The sequence below is a fragment of the Sebastes fasciatus genome, chromosome 2 (assembly GCF_043250625.1).
Source record: "Sebastes fasciatus isolate fSebFas1 chromosome 2, fSebFas1.pri, whole genome shotgun sequence".
Lineage (NCBI taxonomy): Eukaryota > Metazoa > Chordata > Actinopteri > Perciformes > Sebastidae > Sebastes > Sebastes fasciatus.
The window spans coordinates 4,087,466-4,109,973 of NC_133796.1; the positions used below are offsets into that span (position 1 = coordinate 4,087,466).

A 22,508-nucleotide genomic window follows, 5' to 3' on the forward strand; every position below is an offset into this window, starting at 1 on the left:
GCAAATTTGTTTTAACGCCACTAATTTCTTTAACGCATTAACGCAATCGATCTTTCCAAGGTTGTAGCTTTTAAAGCTAGAGTGAAGATACTGGTATCATATGAAACTAGAAAAACCTAAAGAATCCATTGGTACCAACCATGTCATACTAGCTTGTCCTAAAGGAGGTTAAATAACGCTCCAAACTTGCGCTAAATTTTGGCGAGGAAAAACTGTCGTGGCCATTTTCAAAGGGGTCTCTTGACCTCTGACCTCCAGATCAGTGAATGTAAATGGGTTCTATGGGTACCCACGAGTCTCCCCTTTACAGACATGCCCACTTTATGATAATCACATGCAGTTTGGGGCAAGTCATAGTCAAGTCAGCACACTGACACACTGACAGCTGTTGTTGCCTGTTGGGCTGCAGTTTGCCATGTTATGATTGGAGCATATTGTTTTTATGCTAAATGCAGTACCTGTGAGGGTTTCTGGATCAATATCTGTCATTGTTTTGTGTTGTTAATTGATTTACAATAATAAATATATACATATACATTTGCATAAAGCAGCATGTTTGTCCACTCCCATGTTGATAAGAGGATTAAATACTTCACAAATCTCCCTTTAAGGTTCATTTTTTGTTGTCGTTGGATGTTGAACGCTCTAGAAAGACAGAAATGGAGGATGCAGCAGCAGTACGTCTGTGTTTAAATGGTGCAGAGTCTTTCCTTTAAGAATTGGTATCACACCGGTGGAGTGAATGTAACAGCAGTCGGTCGGGGACCACACCTCTACCGAACCAGCACAAACCATTATCCTTGTTGCTGGGCATCCAGTCTCTCCACGCTCCACCCTGCCTGATCCCGCTGAGCTTAGCACTCTGCCTCACCCACCCTGAGGCATTATGGGAGATCACAGAGCATGCTACAGGGTGGTGTGACGGTGAGGGGGGCGAGGGGGATGTGTTTGTCTACAGGAGCATCTGATTACACAAAGAATCCAATCTGGTCTCATTCAGTCGGCTTTAGACATTATGAAACAAGGAAACATTCACAGAGACGTTATTACAGACGACCTGAGCTGCTCAGCCTGCAGAGTCCAAACGCTTGATGAAGCCGGCTCAAGGACATTTCAAAGACAGCTTCCAGTAGCAATAATAGACCACCAGCTGGTTAACTGGGTGATCTAGTTACAACCAGGCGGCTACCTCCGAGGTCTGAGAAGTGAAGCCGATGCAGAAGTGTCTTATCCCTGCATTTTCTCTACCAGCCAGCAGGGGGCGACTCCTGTGGTTGCTAAAAGAAGTCTGATTGTATAGAAGTCTATGAGAAAATGAGTCTACTTCTCACTTGATTTATTACCTCAGTAAACATGAGTTTATGGTCTCAATCGCTAGTTTCAAGTCTTCTTCAATACAGCATGATGTTCATTTAGTTAATGATGGTCCCATTTAGAGTCAAATAGACCATAAAGCAGGGGATGCTTTAGGGCGGGGCTACCTTGTGATTGACAGGTCGCTACCACGGCGACGTCCGGTCTGGGAGTTGTCCGTGTTTTTGTCTTACAACTTTAACCCTTTCACGGTGTGTTTACAGTTCATCAAAGTTAATATTAACAATTTTGGTTGCCTAAAAATGTTAATATTCAGCATTCGGTTGCACTTAGCTCCACCCTCTTGTATCACTTCTGGTTGCAAAAAAACAAGATGGCGACGGCCAAAATACCAAACTCGAGGCTTCAAAATGGTAGTACACAAACCAATGGGTGACGTCACGGTGACTACGTCCACTTCTTATATACGGTCTATGGTTACAATGGAAGTAAGGCTACAACTAACGATTATTGAAATTTTTTTTACTTTGGTGAATTAATTGTTACATTTAGAGCTGCAACAATTAATCGATTAGTTGTAAACTATCAAATTAATCGGCAACTATTTGGATAATCGATTAATTGGTTTGAGTCAATTTTTAAGAAAAAAAAAAAAGTCACAATTTTCTGATTGCAGCTTCTTAAATGTGAATATTTTCTGGTTTCTTTACTCTATGACAGTAAACTGAATATCTTTGAGTTGTTGGATAAAAACAAGACATTTGAGGACGTCATCTTGGCCTTTAGGAAACACTGATCGATAATTTTCACCATTTTATGACATTTTATAGACCGATCAACTAATCGATTAATCGAGAAAATAATCAACAGAATAATTAACAATGAAAATAATCGTTAGTTGCAGCCCTGGTTACATTGAGAAAATGACAGAAAATTGTAAAAAAATGTGCAGCACAATTTCTCAGACACCAAGGTGACGTCTTCAGATGGCTTGCTTTGTCCAAACAACTACAACTAAAGAGACAAGATCAGCCAATCAACAGGCAAATATTGTGATAATCGATTAATCGTTGAAGTCATTTTACAAGCAAACAATGTCAAATATTCTCCAGCTCCATCTTCTCAGATGTTAGCATTTAAGGGATAATGTACAGCGAGCCGGTCATTGTTGTGAAATAAACCGGTCAGATCAGGTCTTGCATCACCCTTTCGAGGTTTATTTCACAACAATGACCTGCCAGCTGAACATTATCACGCTTATTACACGGCTACTTACTGAAGAAATCAATAATTTGACACAAAAATGGTCCTGCAAACTCTGACATCAGAGCTGCGCCCATAGCAACGGTCTGTTATACATAGCAACTGTCTTCTATACATAGCAACGGTCTGTTATACATAGCAACTGTCTGTTATACATAGCAACGGTTTGCTATACATAGCAACGGTCTGTTATACATAGCAACGGTCTACTATAAAGAAATAACAGACCGTAGAACGCCGTGATTGACCAATCAGAATTGAGTATTCAACACAGCCGTGTAATAAGTGATAGTAAACTAAATATCTTTTGGGTTTTGGAATGTTTGTAGGATAAAACAAGCCAAATTTCACGATTTGCTGACATTTTATAGACTAAATGATTTATCAATAAAATAATCAGCAGATTAATCAACAATGAATATAACTGGTAGGTGCAGCTCTGGTCTTCAGATTCTGTTTCTTTTGTCTGAACAGCAGCACAGAGCTCAAAATATTTAGTTTACTATCACAGAAAAAAAAAAAGGAAGAAAAAAAAGAAGCTAGAACCAGAGATTATTTTGGGGATTTTTGTCTTAAAAATTATTTAAATCATTAATTAATTATTAGAAGATTAACCTTGGGTTTGTGGAATACTGTGGTGGGCATTTTTCTCTATTTTATGACATTTTATGACCTGATGATCGATCAAGAAAATAAATGTAAACAATTGTTAGTCACAGTTCTACAACCAACAGTCCAAAGTTATTAAATTTAAATGATATGAAACAGAGAAATGGTCATTTGAGACACATTTAAATAACTGAAAGCAGCGAATGTTTGGTCATTCTTGCTTGATAAATGACTCAAACAATTAATCAGTTATCAAATTTATGGCTGCAACTAATGATTAATTTCATTGTTGATTAATCTGTTGATTACTTTCTCCATTAAACGATTAATTGTTTGGTTTACAAAATGTCAGATAACGGTGAGATCAGTGTTTCCCAAAGCCCAAGATGACGTCCTCAAATGTCTTGTTTTGTCCACAACTCAAAGATATGCCGTTTACTGTCATAGAGGAGGAAAGAAACCAGAAAATATTCACATTTAAGAAGCTGCAATCAGAGAATTTAGACAAACACATTCTGACAAAATTACTCACACTGATTAATCGATTATCAAAGTAGTTGGTGATTAATTTAATTGTTGACGGGTAATTGATTAATCGTTGCAGCTCTAATCAAATTTGTCATTGATTATTTGAATCAATCGTCTACCTGATGAATCAAACTAATAACATACGTGTCGATCTTTACCAGCGACCTCAGACAAACACTTCATTTCCATCATGTAAATAAGACAACAGAGATAATACATCTTCCTCCTTGCATGCTAGTGGATTAAACAGCTGTCGGTCGTCTGCGTGTAGCTTTCTATTTCTGGATATTTTTTTGTCTCGTCTGTTGCGTAAGTTTGGGGTTATTCAAAGAGTGAAGTCTAATCCAACACATCCGACAACACCGGTTTCACATGAACCAATGAGCTACTGCTGCCTGCAGCCTGAACCGGACCGGAGACTCAGCAGCAGCAGCTTCAGAGTCTCAGAGTCTCAGCTTGTTGCCTTCAGGGTCACAAGACACGATGCTTTTAAATCCCACCTTCAAAATCAGGTCACCCGAATTTACTCGACTGAACTGAGAGCAGCTAAATGAACGTAAACTGTGAGCATGAAACCGTGAGTCAGAGAGGCTGTTTACACAGAAAGGCTGAAGGCCGACACTACTGTAACCTGCATCATCATCCTGATAATAAGAGAATTAAAGGGCCGGTCGAAAATTATTATTATTTTTAGAGGTTTTTATATTATTCTGTAGCTTCACAGTAAAGTGTTCCTTATGTATTCAGATCCAAACATGCACATTTTGGTCAAAGTATGTGACCTGACGTAGGTTTCTGCATGATGAGTTGCTACACATACAGTATACAAACATCCTTATAGTCAGTGTGTTAACGTTACATACAGTACCTTAGATGGCGGTCGGCGTGCTCCCAGTTTGGAGAAGCAGACAGGAGTACCGGCACGTTACTTTGCATCCGAAAGTCACACAATAGCACAAACAAACTAACCGATCGATGCAGCTGTAGACCAGCATCCCCGTGCTCTGAGAGGTAAAATTACTGTTTTTGTGAATGGAGTCTGGTGGCTTTGAAGAGCGCGACATAACGGCTTCAGTTCCCTGTCAGTAAAGGCCTGTGAGATGGCGAGGTGAAGAGGTGAAAATATTTTAAATATAACGTACACTGTGGCTAAAATACGTTTCTCTGCTGCGTCTGTCCGCCGCAGCTTCACCTCGCCGTCATACATCCCTTTCTGACGGGGAACTGAAGCCTTTGTATCGCTCTCTTCAAAACCACCAGACTCCATTCACAAAGCAGTAATTTTACCTCACAGAACGCAGGAGTAAACATACAACTCCAACTTTCAGTTATCTCCAAACTTAGCAGAGCTAATGTTGACTCAGCTTTAGTGGCAGTGTTCACATGATTATTCATAACCTTATTCATTATAGCTTACTTTAGTGACCTACGTCATTGCTTTCTGCTAACGGCTGAGTGGGCGTTTCCATTTGAAAAAGAACCAGAAAAGAACACAGAGGAACCTGCCCTTTAAGCTGTGGCTACACTGACATCATCTTTATTATGTTTGGGGTTTTTAACAACCTGAGGAGGCGTTTACGGTCTACAATTGCAAATTTAAGACTTATTATATATGAATATTTTGAGTCAATATTCTTTGTGTTGACTGATTTTAAGGTAAAAAATAAAGTTATACCAGCAAAGTGAAGGGATTTCATGGAATTATATCCCTGCTGGCACTGTGAAAGAAGGCTTTAAATCATCAATTAGATCATTTAGATAGGAAGATAACATTTACAGAAGATGAATTTTAACATTTAAATGAAAAAGGTATAATTATGCAGTCTATTCTGGTGATTATAGTCACCTGAAGGTGTGCTGGGATGTCATGACCTCCTAAATTCCTCCTTCTAGTACACCAGAAAGTCCACAATGTGACCTAAATGCATCATATGCATGTCTATGTGCTACTAGTGGAACATTTTAGGAGTAAATTAGATAAAATGAGCTCTTCATCTGATAGTAACAGTGAATGTAAACAGCTCTATGCAGTGAAATTGATCATATCATGAGATAATAATAATGTTACTCACATCATATAGTCCCCTGCCTCTGTCTGCAGACACCCGGCCTATGTAACATTAATCCTCCTCTCATATATGTATTGTCTATATATATAAATGCATGCAGTGATGTGTATCAGTGTGTCTGCATGCAGCTGCAGATTAAAGCTGTTATAAAACACCAGACCAGCAGCAGCACTGGTCCGGTCTGTCGGTCGGTCTCCGCCTGTCTCTACTGAACCGACTATATCATCATCATCATCATCATCATCCTCTAGCCGAGGAGGAGCAGCTCTAACCGGAGGAGAACCGGAGGATGAACGGTGCAGAGTCTTACCGTCCTTCAGTGGAGGTGGAGGATGGAGGAGGTGGTGCTGATGCTGTGCTGCTGCTGCTGAGGATGAGGAGGATGAAGGCTCTGAGGATGGCCTGGTCCAGCTCTGCTCGGCTCGACTCCACTCTGCTATCTGCTGGCTCGTGCTGCATTCAGGAACCCCTCGTACACTCCAGTTTCAGGAGGTTGTAAACTGATCCAGAGGCATTCACGTGAATCGGAAATTAGATTTCTCTCTATTTAAATTCGACTTGTCATAAAGAAGATAATATGATGAGTTGATATCTGAGTGATAATTCAGTGATGATATTAAATCCAGGGTCGCAGCCAGGATTTTTTAGAAATACTGAGGTCATGAACACACCCCTCACCTAATGATGACCAGAAACAAAAAAGAAGGTTTTTAAATGTGTTTTTTAATTACTTTGATTTTTCACATTGGTTTCCCAACATGAAGGTCTAAATCAGAGGTCAGCAACCTTTACTACCAAAAGAGACATTTTAGGCAAAGAAAAAAAAAAATCTGTCTGGAGCCACAAAACATTTGATCATTGTGATGAAGGTAACAGTTTATAGTCTAAGTATATAGTATATAAGTGTAATGCAGTGAGGACCAAAGAGACAATGTAGTACGGAGTATTAGGGCCACAATGAGGGAAAAAACATCTGAGATTTACAGAATAAAATCAGAATATTACGTAAAAAAAAGTCATAACTTTACGAGAAAAAAGTCGTAATGTTGCGAGAATAAAGTCATAACTTAAGAAAAAAAGTCGTAATATTGCGAGAATAAAGTCATAACTTTACGTGAAAAAATAAAATAACACGTAAAATTACTACTTTATAATATTATGACTTTATTCTCGAAATCTCAGATTTATTTTTTTTTCCCTCAATGTGGCCCTAATACTCCGTCGCACCATAGACCTACAACAATGATTAATACAAATTAAAATGTAAACAAAAAACAGTTATTCATTTCCATTTTTTTATAAATCCACAGAGAGCCACTGGAGAGGAGCTGAAGAGACGCATGAGTCTCCGGTGCCACAGGTTTCTGATCCCTGGTCTAAATGGTGTTTCAAAGTCAGGAATAAAATGATCAGGGAGAAATGCTGAAGCCTTTTTTATTTACTATTATGTTGGCCTAAAAAAAAGTAGTCAGATTTATGTTTAAAGGATCAGTGTGTAGCATTTCAGAGGATCTATTGGCAGAAATGAAATAGGCTATGTTTTCATTAGTGTATAATCACCTGAAAATAAGAGTCGTTGTGTTTTCGTTACATTAGAATGAGCCGTTTATATCGACATAGGGAGCGGGTCATCTTCAGGTCTTGTCTAGAAGATAATGTAACCTTTATTATGGAGCGGACTGTTAGTTGCTCCATCCCGACATGAAGCGGGATTGCATGTGATTGCAACTTTATGACAACCACATGCAGTTTGGGGTACGTCGTAGTCTTAGTTTACATCATAGTAGGTGTAGCAGGCCAATAACCCACATTTAATGACGATGACGCACATTTAATGAGCTGTTAGCAGTCAAATCGGGTGCCAGCAACGATGGGATTTGGCTGTCAAGCTGCATTAATCCATTTCCTTGTCACCATAGGGGGCAGAAGAACCAACAGTTTACTGTGGAGGTGGATGCTTTACAAGCTTATCTAGACAAATAATGTCAGATATTATTATTCAGTGGGAAGCGAGTGGATTTGTCTGATCTGGAAAACGGGACTTTTCAAACAGCTGTGACTCAAAGCAGCTGCTGGGTGGGACAGAGACAAGCTAAAATAGACCGTCAGCTCTGCCAACCTGAACCACCAGAAACCATGAATCACAACATTTGACTAACGGAGATGCTAATTCAGAGAGGAGGATGTCAGCGTTTCAGCCACCTTCCCTGTCAGAAGAAGTCTAGACATTTATCACTTTGTCCCTTAAATAACTTGCTTTGGATCATAGAATTATTTGATACAGAAATAGCTCACAGAGAGAGGGCAGAGAACATGCACAAACTGTCATTCATCAACTTTAAGGTTGCTGTGAGGGGAGAAAAGAAAAGTTCCACCCTTCAGGTCTGATTATAAAACGGTATTTGAACAGAGTGGTTGCTATGGTGTTTTAAACCGCCTCTGTAAAAAGCCTGTCAGTGAAACTCAAGAGCATCATATCCACTCTGTTGAAGCAGCACTGATGCAGCATCATCTCAGATGACCGGCAGTCTCCTCTAAATGTCAGACAGCTGTTAGTCGTACAGCTCGGATGCCCGGCTGCCGCGCCCTTCTCTCCAGACGCGCTGGTTTTCTCTCTCCCCCGTGAATGTCTCAGATATTCCTGCCCTCCTCTTCCTCCCTCCTCTTCCTCCCTCCTCCACCCCTGACATCACTCTCAGTTCCCTCACACATAGACGAACACACAGAGCAGTTGATCAAGGTCACGTGTTTCTGTAAAGGTCGTGTAGTATTTCCACCATGACCGGTGCTTTCAGTTTGAGTGAGTCTCTGTGTGCAGCAATTCATCTAAACAGCAGCGGCAGTTTTCTTACCAAACCTTCTTTGTGAGCATGTGTGGTATTAGTACATAACAAAATGACCATTGTTGTCAGTTGTCATGGTGGCAACCAAGCCCCCAGGAGGAGCGCCGGTCGCTGATGCCAATTTCTGTAGTGAGCTGTGACGACAGCGTGGTGGCTGTGACCCGGTAGCTTGTCCTTCTCCAGAGCGTAGCATTAAGCATGGTGGAATTAGCAAGCTAGCTAACTCGTCAGCTGTCCACTATAGATGTATAAAGAGAACTGGACACAGCGTTGGAGGCGGGGCCCCGTTCATTCCTATGAGAGGTGCTCAGTGGCACATGAAGCCAAAATGGCTCGACTGCCGAGTGATAAAGTACCCGGATCTTCCAGCGATTTTCCACATCCATTGGGCCCATAGAGCAGGCGCAGCAGCGTCCGCTCGGTCACATGGCTCAGTCACGGGGTCGTCACGGCTTGCTAACCCACCTCCCATCCTCTTGGTCTGGGTTAGTGCATTTTACAACTTTTAACTTAATGATTTAAATAAGGACTATTGGAGTGTTCATACTGGGGAGTTCATTCACCTCAAAAAAAATTATCCTCTGAGTAACAGATGTCTCTTTGCCAATGTAAGTCTATGGGAAAAAGTCTTTTTGGGCCCAATGGCATCACGTGACGGACACGGGAGTTGTAGTACCGCCTTTTGGCCACTACGAAAATTTGCATCAAAGCCCAGCGCTCTTCCTGGGGGCTTGAGTTAACGTTAACCACAACCGTTTCCTAACCCTACCTAAGTGGTTGTGTTGCCTAAACCTAACTTCCTGTGAAAACGGACGTTTATTTTGAAAGGACACTATGCATGTAACGAGCGTATATTGACACATGAGTGATGGCTGCAACACAGAGGAAGCTGTCAGGCAGCTGAACAGCAATATTAAAGACCCTCCACACACACATGCATCAGACACACAGGTATAATGTCCGCTGCTGTATTCTCCTCACGTACACACAACATGCTGGCAGGGAGACAGAAGGGAGAAAAGGGCAGAGCAAACAATATTCACAGAGTAATGGAGGCAGAAGCATCATGAGAGAGCAGTAATATAATGTTGCTCTGTCAGCAAGTGTAGTTCCTGTGTCTCAATACTGCATTACTACATTATTAAAGGGAGGGTCCACTATGCATGTAACGAGCGTATATTGACACGCCGTCCCTGGTCCGTCCAACATTAATGCAAGAGAGGTACCCCTTGTGTCGGTCTCCAATGCCGAGGTGCGCTGAACAACTGGCAGTATTTGACGAGTTGGGAGTGGTGGAAGTAGAAGTTGAAGCAGCAGCGCTGCTTGTGTGTTCCACCAATCAGCGCAACCCTTTCTCATGGTCCATGTCCACAGGGGCGTTTTTTATCGCGAGGGATCGCCTCGCTTCCCAGCATTGGACGCTTGATGGGCTGCCACTAGACACTCGGCACCTGATTGGACAAATGCTTTCCCTCCGTGGGCTGCTGCTCCCAGCTTTCAAATCAGAACCAACATGGCGGCTCGTTTTAGAAAGAGATGAAAGCTTTTCTTGTATTATGAAAATAGTTCACCGAAGTGTGTTTCTGAAATGTGTTACCATCATGGTACGTGTCCACAGGCTCCGTCCTTTCCACACTTCCAATTCACTGTCTATGTAAGCAGCCGTGCAATGCATTCTGGTAGCGTGGCGGCGGGATATTCGAGAGACGGGGCGCCACGTCGCCCGCTCCTCATTTGCAGGCTAGTTAGACTTTAGGCTACTTTATGCAAATCAGGGGAATCCGGTGCAACTCACCACCTCTGGAAACTCACTAGAAACTTTTTAACTAACCGAAACAACTGCACGGCTAATTTCATGCATAAAATGTTTTCAGAAACAAACTTCGGTGAACTATTTTCGTAATATAAGAGAACCTTTCTTCTCTTTCCAAACGAGCCGCCATGTTGGTTCCGGTTTGAAAGCTGGGAGCTGCAGCCCACGAGGGAAAGCGTTCATCCAATCAGGTGCCTTGTGTCTAGTGGCAGCCCATCAAGCGTCCAATGCTGGGAAGCGAGGCGATCCCTCGCGATAAAAAAACGCCCCTGTGGAAACGGACCATGAGAAAGGGTTGCGCTGAATGATGGAAGACACACAACGCTGCTGCTTCAACTTGTGCACAGCTTCATTCATAAACAAGGAAGTACTCTAAACCATCCATCACTCAACAGATGATTTACTGCAGAGACAGACGCTCTTCCTTTCACTTTCCTCCTCTGCATGTCATTCATTACATCCAACGTGCATCAGTAAATACTATGATGTCATCGCAGGGAGACAAAGGTTTATTTTTTTTCAACGTGGTTTTTAGATGAAACATTCAGGGAAACTAAACCTCAGGCGGCAGAATGTGTTCACCACTGTGACCACCAGTGATCATCATCATCATCGGACTACTTTCCCTAATCTTTACAGGTCTTCAGACCGCAGTGGAAACGCTGATAACAGGAACCTTTTAGTTCCTCGAAAAGTAGTTCCAGGGACTAAAATTACCGGGAACTTCTTGGTGGAAACTCGGCTTTAATTTAGTGTAAGTGTTTTTTATTGCGGTCCACGATAAAATCCTGTACCGTCCCATCACTAATCTATAGTAATGATTACTTATACTTTATTGCTTATCCTGTCCCCATCATGTACTGTGTGTAAATGTGGGTGGAGGGAATCATAGAAATATCTTTTTAAATCTAATACAACACTACCTTAAAAACACCTCCCTAACCACATTTTGTCAACATAATTAGCTTCTAAATGATCATCTCTACTGCTGTACTGGATTGCAGTAGATTGTGTAGATAATGAACTGGTAGCTCAGTGTATTTGTCCTCCACTCCTCCAAGGACGTTACAAACATCCCTACAGACTCTCTTCTTTCACAGCTCACATTACAGTAATATCACATCTTTTAGTGTGTGTGTGTGTACATGTGTGTCGGTAGGTGTGTTGTCAGGTCCAGATGAAAGGCTCTGGATCAGGGGACCCTCCTTCTTGATGTACAGCCCTGACTGCAGAGGAGAGCCGAGGCACGGATCAATAACGGCTGCTGAATTATTAATCAGCACACGTTCCTCTAAACCGCACCCAGAACAAATGCTGGAAATTTTTAAGGCGTGTCATTAAAATTTTAACTACTCGTTAGATGACTGACAAGGACGCGTCGCACGTCGTCGCCCGCAGGTTATTTATCTGAGCCGCGACAATCTGTTCGTTGGTGATTTGCACCTATTGCTTCTCACAGCACGTCTCTGTGATTTGCTGGAGGAACAGATCACTGACAGCTGAGCATGTGCAGTGTGGGAGAGAAACTCATAATCAGGCTCTCTATTGGTTCAGCATCGTTACTGAAATCCCAAAGAGATATAGAGTATAGTAGAGAGAACACAAAGTGACTTTAGCTGAGTTATAAGTGTAGTTAAAGGCCGTTTTATTCAAATGGAAACGCCCACTCAGCCGTTAGCAAAACGCAGTAACGTAGATTACTAAAGTAAGCTTATCAATAAGGTTATGGATAATATGAATGCTAGCACTAGCTGAGTCAACGCTGAGCTGAAATAACTGAAAGGATTCCCAGGGCGTCAAATACCAACGCCTTGTCATGGCTGTCAGCATTAGATACCGACACTTAAAGCCCTTTTCAGCTTCGGTATTAGACGCACCGGGCTTTCCATTATTGCTTATTATGGGCTATAAAAATTACACTTAGGGAAAGTGTGATGGGAGTGTGGTGAGGTAGCTTTAAGAGCGAAAAGATACACATAAGGCAGACGGTCGGGAGTGGAAGCGGATGGGTCCAACAAACACAGGGCTTTCATCCAGGAGACCGTTGTTCGTGTCCCGTACGTCACGTTACAATCAAAGCTGTTCATTTGCGTCCCCTGTTCACGATGTTCAGTGTCATTTTCACTGTACAAACTTATAACCATGTAGTTTTTTCCTAAACCTAACTATAGTGGTTTTATTGCCTGAACCTAAGCAAGTGTTTTTGTTTACTTCACAACATTAAGCACGTGTTTAATGCGACTGAAAAGTGACACAGAGTCAGAGTCTGGCAAAGTGTCAGTATGTGATGATTTGAGATGTCAATGCGTTGGTGTACTCCCGCGTTCTGCAAAGTAAAATGACTGTTTTTGTGAAAGAAGTCTGGTGGCTTTGAAGAGAGCGAAAGGGCTGTCTGACGGCGAGGTAAAGCGGCTGTGGACGTAAAAACGTATTTAAGCCCCCTAAAAAATGTATCCTATATTTAGAATATTTTCGGCATCAGACAGCCCTTTCTGACGGGGAACTGAAGGCCTTATATCGCCGTCTTCAAAGCCACCAGACTCCATTCACAGAAACAGTAATTTTACTTCTCAGAGCAGCGGGAGTTGCTGGTCTACCGCTGCATCGATCGGTTAGTTTGTTTGTGTTATCTTGTGATTTTTGGATACAAAATAACGTGGCGTCCACAGCAGTACATTGCTTAATAGCTTCCTTGCCGGTACTCCTGTCTCCTTCTCCAAACTGGGAGCACGTCGACCGCCATCTAGGTTACTGTATGTAACGTTAATGTACTGACTATAAGGACGTATACTATACATGTCAACACTTTCTCACTCCCAACTCGTCAAATACCACCGCTTGATCAGTTCCCCTTGGCATTGGAGATCGACGTACGGGGTACCCCTCTTGCGTTACTTTTGGACGGACCAGAGACGGCGTGTCAATATATGCTTGTTACATGCATGGTGTCCTTTCAAAATAAACTTCCGTTTTCACAGGAAGTTAGGTTTAGGCAACACAACCACTTAGTTAGGGTTAGGAAACGGTCGTGGTCGACGTTAACTTCACTGACTAGCGACTCACGGGGCTGACGAAACCGACGAGTCACGTGACTAAAGACTGACGTGACAAAATAAGTCAACGTTACTTTTAGTTTCCCGGGACATGAACAGCGTCTCCTGGTTGAAAGTCTTGTATTTGTTTGACCCATCCACCAGGCCTCCTACCCGCTCTGAAAGGACTCTCACGCTAATAATACTACGTCACTTGCTCCGCCCGTTGAATAACACTGGGTGGGTTTACATTGGAGTTAGTTGAAAGCCCGGTTCATCACATACTGTTGCTAAATGGTGCCTCCGTGCGTCGGTTTCTGATGCCGAGGGGCACTGACCAAACGGTGGTAGGAAAATAGCATTTTGATGCTAAAACATACGTACTTTGACCAAAATTTGAATGTGCAAACACCACTGGGAAGCTACAAAATGATATTAAGACCTAAAGAAAATCCAAAACAATGGACCCGCCCTTTAATAATGTAGTAATGCAGTATTCAGACACAGGAACTACACTTGCTGACAGAGCAACATTATATTAATGCTCTCTCATGATGCTTCTGCCTCCATTACTCTGTGAATATTGTTTGCTCTGCCCTTTTTCCCCCTTCTGTCTCCCTGCCAGCATGTTGTGTGTACGTGAGGAGAATACAGCAGCGGATATTAAACCTGTGTGTCTAGTGCATGTGTGTGTGAAGGGTCTTTAATATTGCTGTTCAGCTCCCTGACAGCCTCCTCTGTGTTGCAGCCATCACTCATATATCTGTCTCTGCCTGTCAGCTTCATCCTAATGCTACGTCCGTCACGCTCTCTGAACACCCACTCAGCCCTTTAGGTGTTTGTGGGGGAATCATGTCATATGTGATGTGAACACTCCCTTTATTCATAAGATACTGTATTGAATAAATTAATTAGCGGCGTGGCTCTAGGGATGGATGTCGGTCCGTCTACCTCTTTGGTCCAGACTGACATATCTCAACAACTGTTGGATGAATTGAGCATAACGTGGTGCAGACATTCACGGTTCCCAGAGGATGAATCTTGATTGACTTTTCCTGTAGCGCCTCCATGAGGTTGACATTTTGGTCTCAACAACTATTGGATGGATTGCTAGAACATTTTGTGGACATTCATGTTCCCCTCAGGATGAATTATAATATCTTAACTTTTCATCTAGCGTCATCATCACGGCAAAATTTTAATTTGTCCAATACTTTGTCTACGATTAAATAACTCCCAGAGGCCCAGAAGGTTTATCACATATCAGCAACTCTGTGATCATTTTATTTGTGGTCAACTTAAATAATAACTTAAAGGTGTCCTGTGGTATTTCCTTGTAAAAAAACAATCATGTTTACATTCAGTATTTCTCACCAACATACACTTTTTGTATCCTTGAGGCCTCACAAAAGTGTTGAATGCATTTTCTTTCTGATAAAATATTTGCCATGCCAACATTTTCATTATATTGGAACTAGCTACGGTAGCAAACGTTTTCTTTCCTGCCCTTTTTGCTGCCATATTGCTTTGTTTCTGTGCTACTGTTGGTCGGCCGAACAGCGTGAAACCATCGGCAGAAATGTGAGATGATGTTATACAGTATGTAGTGGTGCACAAACCAGTCATAACGCTCCTATCATTTCAGTTCATATGGTGCTGAAAAACGTATTCCAACACGTGGGTATTTAAACAAATTAACAGCAGGAGCAAGAGGACAAGATTAACGAGACACAGGAAATTAAACAGTGCTATCAAAGAGTATAGTTATACTACTTCGACGCATGTTGAAGTGTCCTTGAACAAGATACTTAACCCCAAATTGCTCCTGAAGGCTGTTCCATCGGTGTGTGAATGAGTATTTAGATTAGATCCTGATGGGCAGGTTGGCACCTCTGTCATCAGTGTGTGAATGGGTGTATACTGACATGTAGTGTAAAGTGCTTTGAGAGGTTGGAAGACTAGAAAGGTGTTACATAAATGCAAGTCCATTTATAGAAGCAAAGAGACAAAACTCTGCAGACATTTTGGACTGAAATCGTCAAAGAGTAACTGACTAGTAGCATGACATAAACAGAATTAATGTAGTGGTAGGCTATTTACCAACACGCAGGGCAAAAGCACAGGACACTACCTCTTCTACATCCATGGTCTGTGGTCTATTGGACCCTCTTCTACATCCATGGTCTGTGGTCTGTTGGACCCTCTTCTACATCCATGGTCTGTGGTCTGTTGGACCCTCTTCTACATCCATGGTCTGTGGTCTATTGGACCCTCTTCTACATCCATGGTCTGTGGTCTGTTGGACCCTCTTCTACATCCATGGTCTGTGGTCTGTTGGACCCTCTTCTACATCCATGGTCTGTGGTCTATTGGACCCTCTTCTACATCCATGGTCTGTGGTCTACTGGATCCTCTTCTACATCCATGGTCTGTGGTCTATTGGATCCTCTTCTACATCCATGATCCGTGGTTTATTGGACCCTCTTCTACATCCATGGTCTGTGGTCTATTGGACCCTCTTCTACATCCATGGTCTGTGGTCTATTGGACCCTCTTCTACATCCATGGTCTGTGGTCTATTGGACCCTCTTCTACATCCATGATCCGTGGTTTATTGGACCCTCTTCTACATCCATGGTCTGTGGTCTATTGGACCCTCTTCTACACCCATGGTCTGTGATCTATTGGACCCTCTTCTACATCCATGGTCTGTGGTCTGTTGGACCCTCTTCTACATCCATGGTCTGTGGTCTATTGGACCCTCTTCTACATCCATGGTCTGTGGTCTATTGGACCCTCTTCTACAGCCATGGTAGCGTAGCTTTTCTGCTGCTGGGCGCTGATGTTGTAATGGAACGAACAATTGACTTTCACTTCTTATCAATATACGTTCTTTGGTAACGTTGCCAACCACCGACAGCTTCTTGGTGCTAATCACTTGTTCGAATGTAGCGTGGCAGGTGCATGTTGCCAATATAACGGGGCATTTTCCCATTTTGTTTTAATTACTTTATCATTTGCATCAACAAATATGGAAACAACATGAAACTAAAGTAATGAAATTGATAAAGAAAAGTGTTACGCTACTAGTTTCAAAAGCATCTCAGTTTAGTTACTAGTTGCTAACACATCACCGTCAATAACTAGGATTAAGGTAAATGATTGAAATCAATATCACAATATTAATTACGATTTTTTCCCGATATCATCCATCATAAAATGTACCGCAGTAAATAATGAAACTGCTGCTCCATGCAGTCGACGGTGTTGTAATCATCTCATAGTCTAGTGAAAGAACATAAACAATAATATTGAGTTATTGCCACTGAGCTCTCCTGCTCACTATTCCCCCCCGAGGGCTCTCTGATGCCACCAGCTTTTGTTTATCAGCTATCAGTCTGCAGTGGAGGTCCACTGAGTCTTTATTAATTGCACTGTGTGGGAAACAGCTGCATTCATGGAGGCCATTACTGCCACCCTCCTCCTCCTCCTGTCGTCCTCCTGGGATGAAACGTGATCTTTCATGTTGCCAGACCGTCCCTGAGCCTCATCAGTCAAGCAGGTAACCGGTCTGCTGTGAGGAGGACTGAGACACTAATGGACGTACAGTGATGGATGCACTGATTACCTGCGTGTCATCCAGTATCCATTTCATCATGACGCAACAGACGTAAGAGTGCGTCCTTATGGCTCCTCTGGGAACCTGTGAGCGTCTTCGGGGAGCTAAAAAAAAGAGGCCGCGGAGGGTTTTTAATTGATGAGAAAAGAGGTCACTCCGAGGAAGAAGAGGAGTGATTCGACTTTTATTAATTTATTTTGTGACCATGACGCAATTTTGGGTAACACTGTCTGTGACACCCATATCTGTAATACATTATAAAGCATTTTATAATGATTTATAAGGTCAAGAATCATTTTTTGGCATCCCCTGTGGTCCCTGCCGCCGCAGCCTAAACGCATTACTCACATTCAAATGAGTGGGAGGACTGGGAGGCAACTCCGGGTCTGAAAAGTGAAGCCAATGCTGAAGTGCTGTAAACTTGCATTATTTCTAATATCCAGCAGAAAATGAGCCTACTTCTCACTTGATGTATTCCCTCAGTAAACATAGTAAACATGAGTTTATGGTCTCAATAGCTAGTTTCAAGTCTTCTTCAATACAGCATGATGTTCATTTAGTAAATTATGGTCCCATTTAGAGTCAAATAGACCATAAAGCAGGGGAAGCTTTAGGGCGGGGCTTCCTTGTGATTGACAGGTCGCCACCACCTTAATTGTAACATTTTTGGTCGCCTAGAAACGTCTTATTCAGCGTTCGGTTGTACTTAGCTCCACCCTCTCGTGTCACTTCTGGTTGCAAAAACCAAGATGCCAAACTCGAGGCTTCAAAACAGCAGTCCACAAACCAGTGGGTGACGTCACGGTGACTGCGTCCACTTCTTATATGCAGTCTATGAACCTGATGCGATAAATTCTCTCATTTGTTTGTGTCGCTTCATGTCATATTCCCCCAGTGTGTGAAATTGAAATATAACTGGCAAATTTCACAAGAAACTGAGAATCTCCTTCCACCAGCTTATAAATACTTATTAGTAGTTTCACAGTCTCTGTTGTAGCTGCTCTTCCTTTTCTTTGTGGTAGTTTCCATCATATTCCACCTAAATCTGCAGAGCTTGTGACTTTACGGTGACTCGCAATTTTCCACGTTGGGCGTATAGCGGAGCAAAGACGGTGAAATGTCAACCTGCACTTGACCCAGGTGTGCTCAGTTTGACAGCAAACACAGCGCTGTGACGATGACAGTCTTCCTGCTTTCTTCACAGCGTCTTTAAAAAAGCTATGGTTTGACTTTTGAAAACTAGAGCCACTGAAAACGTGGGACATTGTCTCAACATGTGGGAATGTGCAGTCCCTCATAAAGTTGGACTCCTGGTCACCCCACAGTATTGGGTGGGTTTTGTTTAGTCAGACAACATCAGCCACCCCGTCTCAACTCTCTAACCCGCCTGTCTAACCTGCCCTGTCCCTGCGTTCAGTCCTGTGTCTGTTGACTGAGTGTTTGTATGTACACACACTATCTCTACTGAGGCAGAGCGAGGCCTTCAGGAAGGCTGAGAGACCAGAGGGTGCTGCCTGTCCTTCAGCACATATGCCATCCATCAGCGAGGTCACTGCCAGCTTGGCTGCCTGAGCTCTTCCACATCGGCATCGCAGCTAGAGAGTCTGGAGGGAAGTGTTGGCATTGGATGGTGTTATTTTCCTGCAACACACATTTTTACTCCAGTGAGATGTTAATGAAAAAATGTCTACCGCGGCTTATAAACTAATTCCACTTGATTGCAGAGTTATAGCCGATCTGAGAAAGGTATTTTTAGTGGAACTGATGACATTTGACTCTGTTCTGTTTATTGTCTGTTCTGCGTCTGAGTCTGTGTTTCTCTGACAGCTTCAGTTATTTCTATTTTAAGATCTACATACAAATTTAGATCGATAACGTGAATGCTGAAATTAAAAATTGCAAGTCAGTCTCAGACTATAAATGCTGATAAACTACCGACCTTTCATGTGATTGCATTGTTTGATCACAGAAGCCATCCTGCCTTCACGGGTGTGTAGTTATCTCTCTGTGCCTGAGCCTGTCAGCCATGATGACTGTGCACTCCTCCACCAGCGGCGGATTAGTATTCAAGGCACCGACGAGGAGGAGCCGTAGTATTACAGGCAGCAGGCAAGATGATCCTGCAAACACCTTGTGGGTGCTGTGAGAGGTTTTTAAAAAAGTAAATAAGAAGCAGGAGTGAAACCCTCGGAGCATTACTACTATGAAAGGAACCTCTGGAGGACGCATCAAAAGGACTGACCTTCGGTTGACCTTCGATTCGAGGGTGCACCCTCTTCTGAATAGATGTTTTTTTTATCAATTTTCCAATGTGACCTTTTACATGTCAGGAAGCCAAACAGAACCAGAGGTGTCTCATCCTCCACCAGCTGAACTGTGAACTCTCCCGTGGGCTTCATCCAGATCCAGTCAATATAAAACACCAGCGCAGCATCAAAACATCTTATTTCTTGTAAGAGCAGGATGAAACGTTTGAATAGTGATAACAAACATCTTTTTACTGGCAGCTCTCACCACTCAGTCTCACACAGCTTCTCATGGCGCCTTTACATCCACAATTTCCACAATTACCCGCTTCACATCCAGTTCTAAAAACATTGATCACTTCTCAGTTCATTCATTTTCACTCCAACCATTGACGTCAACAAGAGCCTAGTCAGTGTGATCTAAACACAGCCTGAGGAGCGCCAACCTGATCTCACGGGAATGTGTATAAATAGCACAACATTTTAAGGATATTACGTGTCATGATAACCTATTTTAGTCTTTTCACGTATCATTTAACGCCACGTTGTTACCGTGAAACGGTCGCGGTTCTGTTTAGGCAACACAACCACTTAGTTAGGTTTAGGAAAAACATCATGTTTGGGCTTAAAATAAGTGAACTAAGTAAAATATGTACATACGGAAACAACACATAAGTACGGAAAACACGTCACTAACGTAACTTCAAAATAACTCAACATTTTGGGAACAAACACCTGGTCTTCTGGTTGAAAGTCCTGTGTTTGTTGGACCCGTCCACCTCCCCCTCCTGCCCACTATAAGCAGCCTTTGTCTTTTTGTATTCTACGTCACTAGCTCTGATCGTAGCATGTTCACGTGGATACGTTTGCATTACAGTACAGACTACATGGCCGTACACATGGCACGCCAAAAGCAACAAAGGCGTTGTTATTGCATGCAAAATTACAAGTTACTGTGTCATTCATACGTTGTTTGGTGGGACCGGGCTGGGAATACAGCACTACAAATCACTACAATCGTCTCCTGGAAGCAACTGACTTCCCCCAAAATGCGAAATTCTTGAAGATGCTTTATTTAACGCTTAATCGCGTTATTATTTTTCTTAATGTCAATGAATCCCAAAGGACCAAAACCACCAGTGAATGTATCTACTAACTAGTATTGTGTGTGTATAAGTGAATTAATCCGCCGTTGAAAATAGTCCCCAACAAATGCACTATTTCCTCCTGTTTGTGTTATCTTTGTTAAAAACTACAGTGACCAGCTGTTTTAGGGACATCACTGAGCCATGTTTTAAAAATGAAACTATATATTTGTGACTCTTTGTTTAAGGATTTATGCCTCAGCAGGAACATTGGAGCTGCAGAATGGAAGATTTTTTTTTTTTTTTATTGAAGAAAATTAATTTACAAACATTAAAGCATGGTAATCTAAACTCAATAATACTTCTTAACATACAAGGTTACAATTGGATAGGAAAGATAATTTGAATTATAAAAAAAATAATATATTACCAAAAATAAAAGAGGGTAGAAAATAATTAAAGGAAGAAAATAAATAAATAATAACAATAAGACTGCATTCTTCCTCCAGCTTTAGGGGTTATCATCATATATGTTCAGTTCTTCATAAGCTCACAGCATAAGGAGAGACTTTGCATGTTGTCCTTTCATTAGTCTTAAAGCACTGAGATGATCACTCCTTTTGAAGACGGAAAATAGGGGTTTCATTCTCCTCCATTTGGATGCACGGATGAAACATTTCGCCAGCAGTATCAGATTGTTTAGGAAGTCAGAAAGTATTGAGAAGCAAATTAACACATTGTTGTTTTTGGTCTTTTTTAACAGATGTGTTGACGATATGATAAATATAGACAAACACCAGCCTTATCCCTTCAAATAACAGTCAGAAAACCAGACTTCCAGACAAACAGAGAGGTTTGCTGCTGCTGCCATTTTGGCCGGAGCTGTTTTCTTGATGTCGGCCTGTTTGAAGTCTGAGCCTCAGGCAACGTGGCCTTTTGAGTCTGCTCACTGTCACAGGGGGGTTCAGTGAGGGGTTTTATTATGGCCTTAAAGTTCATGACCTCACGTCACGCACACGCCTCAACGTCCCGTCTTCAGCCGATTTTATATTTACATAAAGACATTTTCTTGTGTCTTTGCTTGCTGCTGTTAAAGAACGAAACACACTGGAATCTTGATAACACTACTGTAATAATTGAATGAACAAATACCAGTGCAGACTGGTTTCTATAATGTGCTTTAATGCAACTTTCCGGAACAATGCAATGCATCGATAATCTCTGACATCGTATTAAATTACTGAAATGGTAAAATGTGGACGGGCTGATATTCTCTGTGCTGGTCTGCAGCATCCACACAGTATCTAGACTAATCCTGACAATTACTGAAATATAATCCTATAGCTGTGTGTGTGTGTGTGTGTGTGTGTGTGTGTGTGTGTGTGTGTGTGTGTGATGACTGCAGCAGTGTGTCGGTGATCCAGAGGGACACACTGTGTTTGCTTTATAGGCTGCAGCACACATATCTCTGTATGTTCATGTGATGCTCCGTCTCTGTGTTTACCCGCATAGTTTACTGCAGTGGGTTTTATGTGGATCAGACTCCAGTCTGAGCAGCGAGGCAGAGAGAGCAGCAATCAAAGACAAAGAGAGTAATCAATAGCATCAATAGCATCATCTATGTGATGCTGGACTTTGATAAAGCACCACGCGATACAGTTTGTGCCGTTGATTTGCACTGCAATAACCTGATTACTGAAAAACTCACATTTACATACAGCTGGTCAGTAATCAGATTTAACACCTTACTCCGTCTTTCAAGTGTCTTTCTGACATACGACAATGCTGCCTGAAGCCTCTTAGAGTTTTTAGGCTCCGTAATTAAAGACCACACATTGTAGTCATATCACTCTCTAGTTGCTCTATCTCTCGGGGAAACACAGGAAACACCCAGCCCGGTCACGATGTCCTACTATAGCGAAGGCATGACCCCCCCTACTTTACCTCTGATTGGCTATTCCCACCCTAACCCTAACCAATCTCACTCCTTAATGTCTAAACCTAACCAACCCAACCAACAAAGGCAGCGAGTACTAACTAATCAGAGGCAGCGTAGGGCGGGTCATGCCTTCACTATAGTGTATCGT

General features: G+C 42.2%; 2 protein-coding genes across 10 annotated transcripts in view; one reads left to right on the top strand and one right to left on the bottom strand.

The window, feature by feature from the left end:
* map1aa (microtubule-associated protein 1Aa) overlaps window positions 1-22,508 on the bottom strand; it is a 56,839-nt gene that overhangs the window by 25,487 nt on the left and 8,844 nt on the right. Inside the window, exon 1 of one of the 2 annotated variants that reach the window (XM_074658908.1) lies at window positions 6,094-6,231. The exons of the other annotated variant lie outside the window; for it this stretch is intronic. The gene's annotated coding sequence lies outside the window, so the exon portion shown is untranslated. Of the gene's footprint in view, window positions 1-6,093; window positions 6,232-22,508 lie in introns of those variants that run through there. 2 annotated transcript variants of the gene reach the window in all.
* tp53bp1 (tumor protein p53 binding protein, 1) overlaps window positions 1-22,508 on the top strand; it is a 71,551-nt gene that overhangs the window by 9,533 nt on the left and 39,510 nt on the right. The window lies entirely within an intron of this gene.